An 11,975-nucleotide genomic window follows, 5' to 3' on the forward strand; every position below is an offset into this window, starting at 1 on the left:
ATAGTATTTGCTTTTATTGTTCTTATTCTCTATTCATTTGGTCTTCCTCGCTTCATTTAACGCATCACATGTTCTAGGTTGAAAATAATAGGAGTATTGAGCCTTACATCTTTGACCATGCTAATATCTCCGCATCGTGCTTTGAAGAATATTTCTCTTGGTGACTCTCCAAGGGTTTTGTTTGTGTAAGATGGATGCAGGAAAACTTGTTATGCTATCAAGTACATTATCTGACTGCCTGGTTTTGTTCCTTGTATAGCCTATCTTGCTTCTCATGAAGATCCAGACATTGTCAAACTATTCTTGCATGAGTACAAGTCTGCATTGATTTTCTAGTACAATGTTTCGTACTGTAGAAAAAAGAAAACAGAGTGGTTGGTTAGGCTGTGATAGGTTCTTAGATTAAATTGATTGCATCAAGTCAGGCTGTGATAGGTTCTTGGTTGGGTGATTGTGTTCTCTTTGGCTCAGTTCGGTACTGCAGATTAGATTTTGTTGGTTTATGTTGGCTCGTTACAATTTTTTGTATTTAGTGTAATATTTGTAATTGGAGATGATATTTGTGTGATGAATGTGATTTTAAGATACGTTTAATCTTTATTTGATGATAAATGACTAGGAAAATGGTATTATATTGGGATGATATTGGCAATTTTATTTTATTTTATTTTTATTATTTTATTTATTTATTTTTTAATTATTTTGATAAATGGGACATCACTTTTAAAGTGATGTATAGAGTTATTTCACATCACTTTACAAGTAATTTAGAATCTGAATGAGACGTCACTTCCTAAGTGATGTTAATCGGCCTTATTGATTTCACTTAAAAAGTGATGTTAAACGTTATAACATCACTTGTGGACATCGATTAAAAAGTGATGTAACGTTATAACATCACTTGTGGACATCGATTAAAAAGTGATGCAAAGTTATAACATCACTTGTGGACATCAATTAAAAAGTGATGTGAAGTAACATCACTTATGGACATCGTTTAAAAAGTGATGTGGAAAACCCTGACTTTTCACGTCGCCACCAGTTACATCACTTGCAAAAGTGACGTCGTATATTTTTGACATCACTTATGGAGTGATTTTAAATGTCTTTTCTGTTGTAGTGCGCTATGGCAGCTTCACTAGCCAACGTCGGCATCTAGATTTATCCGATTTGAGCTTCGGAAGTTTGCTGCTTCTTTATAAGTGGACCCGTTCTGCACTGGTTTTGTTCTTTTAGAAACTTCGGCTCTAGTCAGGCTTTGTTGGGCTTCACGGGGGTTGAGTGGGAAACTTCAAATATTCCAGTATTCCCGTACTTCGATGCATGTTTTATCATTATATTTATTTTAATTGCGGAAACCTGCAAAAGTACGAAAATATAATTATTACATGATTATTAAACACATAATCGACCAAAATGCTATGTCTCTCGGGGGTTTAATATTACAGTTTTGGGTGCTTATCATTGGGTGTTATGCTGTGTGATGGAGCTTAGTGTTATGCTGTGTGAAATGATGGATTTTGGTGTTGCAAACATGCATAAACAAATTGGTATATGTTTGGAGTTTGGTGTTCTTACTTCTGTATATGTTTGGACGCGGTGAAAAAACTCTTTTGTACAGGTGGCCCACATATAAAAGGGCCTGAGAAACCATTTTTTTTTTATACAATGAAAATTCATTAGTAACGGATACAAAACCGTTAGCAATAAAAAAAAAATTATACAAAGAAAATTCGTTAGTAACGGATACAAAACCGTTAGCAATAAAAAAAATTTATACAAAGAAAATTTGTTAGTAATGGATACAGAACCGTTAGCAACAAAAAATCAAAGTAGAATACACAAATTTGGTAACCGTTACTAATAATTTCTAACAGTTACATATCCATTACTGAAATTAATTTTAGTGACACTTTATAACCGTTAGTAAATTTTATAACGGATAATAAGCATTACATATATCCGTTACTAATATTTGTCACGCTTTTGTGTCAACGCAAGATAACCGTTACTAATATTTTTTGTAACGGATGTATATCCGTTACAAATAAGTTGTTATGGTGTAGTGGTAGGCTTGATTACACTCAAATGAACTTGGATGATGACCAAGACACCCAAGAACAAGTACCTTCCTCTGAAAATTACTTGGATGAGGATGCCCTGCACAATATTTTCAATCCAATGGCAAGCCTTCGATTTATTCACAAAGGCATGCGGGAACAGAATGCACGTCATGAAAGCATCATCACAGATCTTCTGGACTTTCAGGAATGCCAATCGATGAATGACGTTGAACAGGAGGAGATCTTGGAAAAGCACTCACAGAACTTGGAAAATCATGCTCTCCTACAAGAGAACCAAACCATGATATCCGCAAATTAAGGGGAACTTCAGAACCAGCTAGCCCAGCAGATTGCTCAACTCAACAGTCTTGTGCACAATCTGTTGACACCTAATAATCGTCATCCTCACCCGATCATTTTCCTCGTTTACAAAAATTAGATTTTTCGTTTTTTCTTAGGAGTGTTTATCTCTTAGTCAAACTCTTTTGTCCTTTTGTGTTTTCTCTTGTTAAGTAGTAGTTAAGGTTAGTGTACCCATTACGTTGTAATAATTCTCATTGTTATCAATAAACTACCATTTCCAGACAAATTTTAAAGTATTGTTTTAAAATTGTTAGTAGGAGGGCCTTATCTTCTTCCATACTCTTTCATCCATCTCGATAGACTTTCTTGGACTCTTCTATTTGTTCCACTTTATCATCAGGCGTGGAGGACATATTTGACTCCCTTGCGTTGGGACCTTCTCGTTGCTTCACGCAACGTAACTATTTCTTTCTGGACTTCTCATCACACGGATTGATAGTCTGTCAGGATTCCCTACTATAATTCATGCCTCTCTCTACTCCATCAAAGATCATATTCATCAAACATTGCAACACCTAAAATCGAGCAATCATTGCAGGCTATGATGGACTCCCCTGCTTATAGACTTCACTTCCGTGATTACATCACTGACATCGGGTGGTCTTCCCTAGTTCTTCAACCTGACCAAACTTATTCTCCAAGTTTGGCTGCATATTTTTATGCCAATATGGAAGACACACTAACATTCAACCATGCACAAGGGTTCTTCCTAGATGGGTTCACGATCACAGTTGGTGGCACACAACATATCTTCTCTGAGCCAATGATTGCCCTAACTTTGGATCTTCCTTATCACGAGCCTGCGACAACATGGTAATACATCAACCAGAACTCATATCGTTCCTTTTTGTGGCCTCATTTTCGCTAGACATATGGTGATGGCCTCGCACGGACAGACGAAGGAGCTGCACCTGCCAGATGGCCAGTGACCACCATTCTCTTAGCAAGCATAACCATGAACGTGGGAAATGCGATATTATTTGTACTTCTAAACATCATGGGAGATTGGCATTTTTCTACTGCCAATGACACTGCATGTGCAATCTTCAATGCTCTTGCTCAAGGTCATACACTCTTTGACATCACACACTGTGTTATCTCAAATTTGAAAAGAACTCGAAATTTTTGGCACAATTATTTACTTTTACCTATAACCGCATGCCGAATTATGAGGACACATTTCCCATAATTTTTGGCCACTTTTAACGATTGGGTTAAGGTTGATTATATGTGCCCTATGAACAAAATCATTCATTCATTGAGGTTTAGGGTATGGTGTGGACGGTCGTCACGGTACCTACAGAACATCCAATGCTTCCCTGACGACGATGATATGTTGGCACATTTGAACGAATCAGGAGCTCCACAATGGAGCACCATTTGGCAAACCATTATCTATTGACGCGATGCTAAGAAAATGCATTTCACTCGAGATGACGAGAGAATGGTGGTATCTAGTGGTTGGTAAAATTTGAGTAGGCCATTGTGTGTATATATATATATCTAACTGTATATAGTTGTGTTTGGTGTGTTATGGCTTTTTTTTTTTTTTAAGTTGAAATTTTATTGATAATGATAATAAATTTTACAAATAATTAGGACAAACGTGCAACAAGCTGCACCACAAGTCCTATCTGAATACCAAATCATATCCTTCTAAAAACAAACTCGTTAGAACCAACTGTCATAACGTTAATGTCCAAAACTTTTTGAAGTCTCTTGAGAAGCTCAACAGACTGTTGCTCCAAGAAACCGAAAGTGTCTAAACTAAACGGAATGAAACAATGCTGCCCTGCAAGCTTCCTCATGCTTCTCCATGTTCCCAGTCGTTGCTCTCTTAGCTGCTTCTCCCACCTCAAAGTCACTATTCCCCAACCCTACCAACGGAGAAACTCTAGTTACATAAACACATGTATGTTTTCCCTTACACCAACTGTAAATCAAGACATCCGTAGGCCGAAGTGTCGATTTGCCCTCATTCATATTAGTGAGAAAATTAACAGGAGCTTCTTTCTTCACTTGTACTCCAGCCCTCCAAAATCCATCACACAAAATGTCTCTAACATGATCATGCCGATATTTAAAACTCAGAAAATGTCTACAATGTGCTGCATGGTCCCCATAAACATCCAATCTACTCTTTTTGCATACAGGGCAAAGTCCATCATCAGAGTACAGAGAAATCATAAGATGGTACCGGAGAATGGCACAATACTCCACCTGTGACATACGTTGTCCAAGTCCCTCCATCAGAATAGTAAGTAGAAAATCTTTTGCATTTTCCGACTGCAAGCATCCCATGACTCCTTTCTAACGAGCAAATAACTCAAACTCCTTCTCAAGACTAATAACAATCTTACCATAGAAAGCTTCCACCAAAACTTTTTGTGGTTTTGAGGGGATGGTAGCATTCACAGCTAGATAATCAAGGTCAAAATCGGGAAGACAGAGACGCAATGCACTGGTGGAATCATCAAGGATCTCACCCATAGGCACTGGACGACAACTCCTAAGAATGTGGTTCTGAAGCTCTAAAGTCTAAAAATGGGAGGCCACAAAAGCTAAAGCAGAGCATCAAATGCACAATAGATACCTAATCTACCAAGGCATAATGGAAGCATCGCTAAACGCCACTGCAAATCCCTGAAGCCAGGACCATCAGAAACTATAATACCCTGAAGAACCATGCGAAGGTGTTGATTAAAAGTCTTAGCTGCATCCCTAAAAAATTATGGTGGACAAGTACGAATCGCAAAGACCAACTTGGAGAGCCCAACACAAGCTCATAAAAGTGCTAACTCACACTGTGGATCCTCCAATATAGCTAAACGGTCCATCGAAGTCATAGCCTTTTCAACACGCTTACGAGCAAGGCTCATGACAAAAGAATAATCAATGCTAACTATCCCTCCAAGCAGCCTGACCCCCATCTGAGGACGAGATAAATCTGAAGGAAAGAGATCGGGAGTGGAACGACATGGATCCAGTGATGGCCAAAATATCTCAGTCTTAGCCACATTAAGAACCACCCCATAAGAAGGTCCTTCTTCCTGAATCATACGCAGGGCTGTCGCTACCTGTTAGTATCCCCAATCAGAGTCCCTTCATCTAAGTACCAAGCCTGTAGCAATAACTGACAACTAGATAGGATATGTAGGATCAGAGGGTACAACACAAGTGCAAAGAGAAGGGGACCCAAAAGATCACCTTGCTCCCAGAAGCATACCATATGTAATCATCCCCCAAGTACAATCTCGCAGGCTAACAATATAAATACTCGACCCAAAGAGCAATAACGGGGCAACGAATGCGAACCTCTTTCAACATAGTAGTCCGATCAACCATGTTAAAGGCATTATGAAAATCTACTAGGAACATAGAAAGAGATGTACTGTCACCGTTAGCATATACCATGCGATTGACAGCATGCAAAATAGCCTTTGCTCCACCAGGGACACCGACCCCATAATAAAAATCATGCAAGTACCCTACCACATCTTTGGAAACTCCTTTCATTGCAATCTTGGAAACAAGACGTCACCAAACCATACCCACAATTATCGGACGAATGCTATTATCCAGCTTAAGGAGTGGGGTAAGCGGAGCACTCACTACAAATTCCACTAACGGCTGTAACCAAAGATTCACCACATGAGTCAAGGAATCTAACATGTCTGATGATATAGTTGCTGCAGCACCACTCATGGCATCTAACAAGTGTTGAGCACGGAGACCACCACGACCACAAGAAGTGCCTTTCGGAAACGACTTAATGCATGATAATAATGTGTCCCTCTCTACCAATAAAGGGGGCTCAGCAAGAGGAACAGTTGGTCTCACAGGTGGTTATCGCATCGGGTTTTTCTCCTTTTAGGCATGTACAGTCTCCACAGTATTGGAGGCAACCCCAGATGATGACAACACTTTTACCGTTGCAGCAAAATGTCTATTAGCAACTTTTTGTAAGCATCGACACACATTCTGAGTGGGGACAGATTTCCTGGTTGACTGGATTGAAAGAGGCTCTATTATATATTCTAATAGATGAAACATCCCACCAGGCTCATTCCATATCGTCAAAGCATAAAGAATCTGTTTCTGTTGAAGGTATTTTCTAGTACCAGAATGACGTTCCTGATGATTATGTGGTTGAAAAACTTGCAGAGTGTAGTACGGCAGAAGGAGGAGACGAACCCAAGGCATAACTGAACCAGGGTCAGCTGTAATATCCTAGAGAGCAAATTTTAGTGCACCAAAAAAAGCCAAACGACAAGCACGTGGTATACTTTTCACATTATAAAAAGGTATACAAAATGCACTATCAAGTAACATCTCATCAAGATACGAAGCACCACCAATCAGATTAGGGGTATCACCGTTACCCCTGTGTGTCATGAGTGTAAGATCCGTAGTGTTGGGCTTAGGCGGAGGCTGTGGTATGCCCACAATGACACATGTGAGTTCTCCACTCTCCATCAAAGCAAGTGGTTTTATGGTATCATCTAGATGACGACAGGGTATACCAAGTGCGTGAATGCAAATACAAATGCCACCTATCCATTTATCTAATGACTTTAAAGAGTTTTCTAGTGACAAATACAGTTCACGATCATCCTTAATTTCATTTCATACCCTTTCAATACTCAACTGGCAATCCAAGTGTTCTTTATCGAAATGTGTGAAAATATAGGGAACACTAAACCCATTACCGATCACCCCATTAGTGCATCCATGACGATCCCGAAAAGGACAACGAACATGTTTCTTACGGGGTGGGGTAAGAAACCCCAAAGAAGTAACTGAGAGGGCGAGATCTTTCTTGCTTCTCATAGCCAAAACCCGACAATAACTCAACAAATCCTAAAACAAACAAATCCCTGGACATACAAATACCAAACTCCACAACAAACAAATACCAAACCCCAAAACTCGTTGAACAAAACACAAAACCCAATACAAACAAATCTCAAACCCGTCAAACAAACCCAAAATCATCCAAAACCGAATCTCGTCTACAGTTTAGTAAATTCCACAACACATCGAACAATACCCAAAGCCTAAAACTTTTTTTTTCCTGGTAATCTGATTGGGTTTGCTTAAAGGATGTGGTGTATGTTAATCGAGTGTTTTGTGGTGTTGCTGAAGGTGGAAGGACCCTAATGACCTAATGAATTTGAAGTTATGGTGGAGGTTGGATTGTGGTGGTGGTACTGGCGGTGGGAATGTGGACAAGGTGGCTGAAGGCTAATGGAGGCGGTGGTGGTTAGGTGATTTTGAAGGTTACTAGTACTGGAAGTGGTGGGGATAGATGGTGGCACGGTTAGAGATGCTTATCCAAGGTGGTCGTCGGGGTCTGTTTTTGGCAAAGATGGTGGTTTGGTGTTATGGTGGAGGAGAAGGTAAGAGATGGTGGTGGCAGTGCAAGATATATATGGCGGTGGTGGGATGTGGGAAAAGGATGGTTGTTGATAGAAGATGGTGGTTCTGTGATAAGCGGTGGAGGAGATGGTGTTGGATTTCGGTGGTGGAGGTGGTGCTCCCCGATGGTGTTGGAATTCAGGGTAGAGAACAGTCGAGATCGGTGGGGAAATGGGGAGGATGGTGATAGGTAGATAGTGGTGATGGTAAGGGATTGGTGGTGGGGTGGTGGCAGTGGTAACAACCAGTAAGTGTTGCTAGAAAGGGGCAGCGGTGGGGTGCGTTACCACACGAGTAGTGCAACACTGTTAGAATAACTTTATGTTGCAAATGTCCAACCCTAATTTTGCTCACGGTTCTCAAGTAATTTCTTTTTTTATCTCTTGATACTTTGAGGACTAAACATCATTTTGTTTGGGGGTGTTTTAAACCTGTAGCATAAATTAGGCAACTTGTAGATTATATATAGTTTTTATTTTCTTTCTAAATAATATACTTTGTTAAAAAGTCTTGTTTCTTTTTTCTGTGATGAAAATTATCTAGAAATCTCACATTAGCATTCGAATTAGGATTTGTTCTTAAGAAACTTAAGATAATACGTACGCAATAGTTTTTACATCTTTTCATGAGCATTTAAGCACTAAGTATCATTGATTGTACATAGCAGTAAGTTTCTGGAACCCACGGTTAGACTACTTAAGTACTAATTATGTGAGAATCTAACCAAAATGCCTCGATATGTGTAAATTATGAGTAATGATACAGAGGGGTAGTTTTTCCGAATAGAGAAAATCATGTTTCTACTTACTTGATCACCATTTAAACCCTAGGCGAGAATTTAGGTTTTCTTTCGATCAACACAGCCAAAAATTCATACCTGTTACAAATTTTATCGCTAGTTGCCCCACTAAACCTTTAACTTTCACCAAAAATTCCTTACCCATCTACTAACCCAAAATAAAATAAAACCACCTAAATGATGAGTATGAGAAATTGGATGAAATGTGGAAAAATAAAGAGAAAGACTTGTCCCAAATAAAAATCAGTTACTTACTTCAGAAAGAAAAATAGAATTATGTTTCCCAAAAGTCAAAATAAAAAAAATCAAAGTTAGAACTCTCCAAAATCAAATCAAAATGAGCCCAAAAGCTTAAAAGAGCAAAGTATGGAAACTCGTGTAGAAGCAGGAAAAGAAAAGAATGATTTCTCTAGTGTAAATATCTTGAAGACCTTATTCTCTCATTCTTGTCATTTTTTATTTTCTATTTCCATTTTTTTCTACACCGCCACCTAAGCCCCATAATACCTAATAAAGACCTCTAGCTCAATTAGGAGTAGGATGGTGTGATTATAAGTAGTAGACGTGATTGATCAACCTCGGCTCCTCAGATTGTCATTGACATGTGAGGAAACGTGGACCACTACACATTGGAGTTAGCAAAATCTGAGTGGAAAAATTATGAGCAAATTTGTGTTTCGACACATACCTCCTATTTAGGGATGCTCTCCAAATGATTTAGAAATGGCCTTTCTTGTACATTTCAATGTAAAGTTCACTATATACATGTTCATATGTAGATGTTTTAATTATTGCATGCATATTAACTTGAGTTTCAAAGGAATTAATCATCGTTCCCCGCTAGGGATATGTATAGATATCTGAGATTAATTAAGGGAACAAGCCTTTGTTACTGAGTCGTTGTAGTATAGATGAAGTTTGTGAGTATCTTCTCTGGAAAACTCTCACAAGACTATAACTCATCTACTAGGGAATTCCTAGTGGTTTAAGGCCTTGTTACATATGATCAATACACCCGCACTCTGTGAAATGAGAATTAGGTTATGACTACATATTTTGGCCACTTATCTGTTAAATGTCTCTTCATTGCTAGAGGACAAGCAAAGTGCTATTTGGGGGTAGTGTGATAAACACCCAAAACTATATTATTAAACCCTATAGAGACATAGAAATTTGGTTAATTATGTGTTTAATAGTCATGAAATAATTATATTTTTGTACTTTTGTAGGTTTTCGCAGTTACCATGAAAATAATGGTTAAACCTGCATTAAAACATGAGAATAGTATATATACATAAAGTCTTCCTACTTGGCCCATATGAAGCTCGACAAAGCCAGACTAAAGCCCGAGGACTCAGACAGGACAGAATCAGGTCAGAACGGGATTACGTGTAGAGAAGTAGCAAACTTCGAGCCCATATCTCTTGAACCTAGGTTCTGATTTCGGCGAGTGAGCTACCAAAACGGTCAGTACAATGAGCTCTACGCAAGGACGGAAAGTTGTAAAAATGCCAATGTTACGACCCGCCACTAGACACAGCACATGGACCCACTATATAGGCCCACAAGATAGAATGAGTCATCAATCATGGAGCAAGTCAAGATATAATTGGCAAATTATTGGCACAAATTGACACCTTACATGTTATTAAATACATTGACTAGACTTTTGGTGCAAAATAGTGTTAAGTTTTGGCTTTGTGTGATTTGGAGATAAGATGGAATTAAATGTGAGTAAATGGTGGAAGGTGATTTCACGCGGGAGAATAAGATATGGCTTTTGGAATGGGCTAATTTAGCATTCACTCTCATGGATTCTAGAAGAAGTTTTCATTTTGTTTAGCTAAGTTTTAAGTGTTCTTTTTTCTTTTTCTTTTTCTTTTTTTTTTTTTTTTTGAAATAACTAGAGGTTTAGGACACCCCAACCTTTTATTTATGAGACTATGAAATTCTCAGCTACATCTCAGATAGTTCTTTCCTACTTTATCCGCCAAGATCAAATCATTAAGTTTTTTATCCAACGGTGGAATAAAGTACACAATTTCATTACAAGTTTGCCTACTTAACTTGGATAGATAATCTGCTACTTGATTTCCTTCCCTAAAAACATGCTTGAATGTTTTAAGTGTTCTTGTAATAGTGTTAATGGTGTAAACTTTCGTTCTTTTAAATAAAATCTATTTTTCTTCAAGTAAAACTCCAGTTCTTTTCATTCCACTTCTTCTATCTTTCTTAGCTTAACATATTCCGAATTGGCATATCATTTCACTCCCATGATCATGAGCTAAAACCTTCCCAATGGGAGGGTTAATGATGCTCATGTGAGGATCAGGCTATGTCTTTGGAGTCCAAAATCACTACTTAGGAAATTATGAATCATTTTATATCCTGTCACAAAATAACAGTGATTGACCAAGTTTGCAACCTGGAACTCTTGATTTAGTCGCGTCCACGACCCATGTGACGGTGGGGACTATCGCGCATGAAGTAGTATTGTGTTGAGTATTTCAAAAAGTACTGATGTGAGGTTCACCATAAATTGTTTAGAACTTGGATGAAAAGGAGTCTTGAAGGAGAAAAGGTAGGTTTCTTAGCTTTAGGACTTGTTTTGCTAACTCTAGTTGTATTGAAGAACATTAGAAAAGACTTTGTTGATTAAAAGATTGATTGAAAGCACAAACATTGAAAGAAATAACTTGATTGAAATGAAAAACAAACTTGAAAGAAATAACTTGATTGAAATGATGAACAAAAAGTAAATAACTTAAACGTAAAATGACTTGAAAATAAAATCCTATATGACACTAGAATAAGTCTAGGTACATTCTCTCATCCTACTTTTGAGTTCTTATACCCCTACTTTTACAAAATACTGATTTGCCATCTCCCTCTATATATGAGACACCTCACCAAGTTTGTTTTATGCTTTTCCTTTTTGTTTTTTGCTTTTGCTTTTTGATTTTTTCTTAATCAAGATAGGTTTTAGAAAAAGCCTTCTTTTGTGTCAAGGACATCCATCTCTAGTCTTTTGAGTTAAGGACTTGACTTTCACCTCTCTGGTTTGGAGTCTTTCACCTTTGACCTTTGACTTTACCTGTGACTTTGACTTTTTAGCACTTTTTCATAGCAGCTTCGAGTCTTTATAATAAACGTAAATAAGGCTCCTTTTGGTACTAAGACACAACTTTTATTATAAGTGGTCTGAATTGCTCTGTAACCTGAAAAAGGCAATAAAAGCTATGAGTTTTCTTTTCATTATGTGTAAGAAGGGCTGTAATGCAGTAATGTAAGAGTAAGAAAACACACATTTGGGAGCTAATCACCACCCCTAA

The sequence above is a fragment of the Coptis chinensis genome, chromosome 9 (assembly GCF_015680905.1).
Source record: "Coptis chinensis isolate HL-2020 chromosome 9, ASM1568090v1, whole genome shotgun sequence".
Classification (NCBI taxonomy): Eukaryota; Viridiplantae; Streptophyta; class Magnoliopsida; order Ranunculales; family Ranunculaceae; genus Coptis; species Coptis chinensis.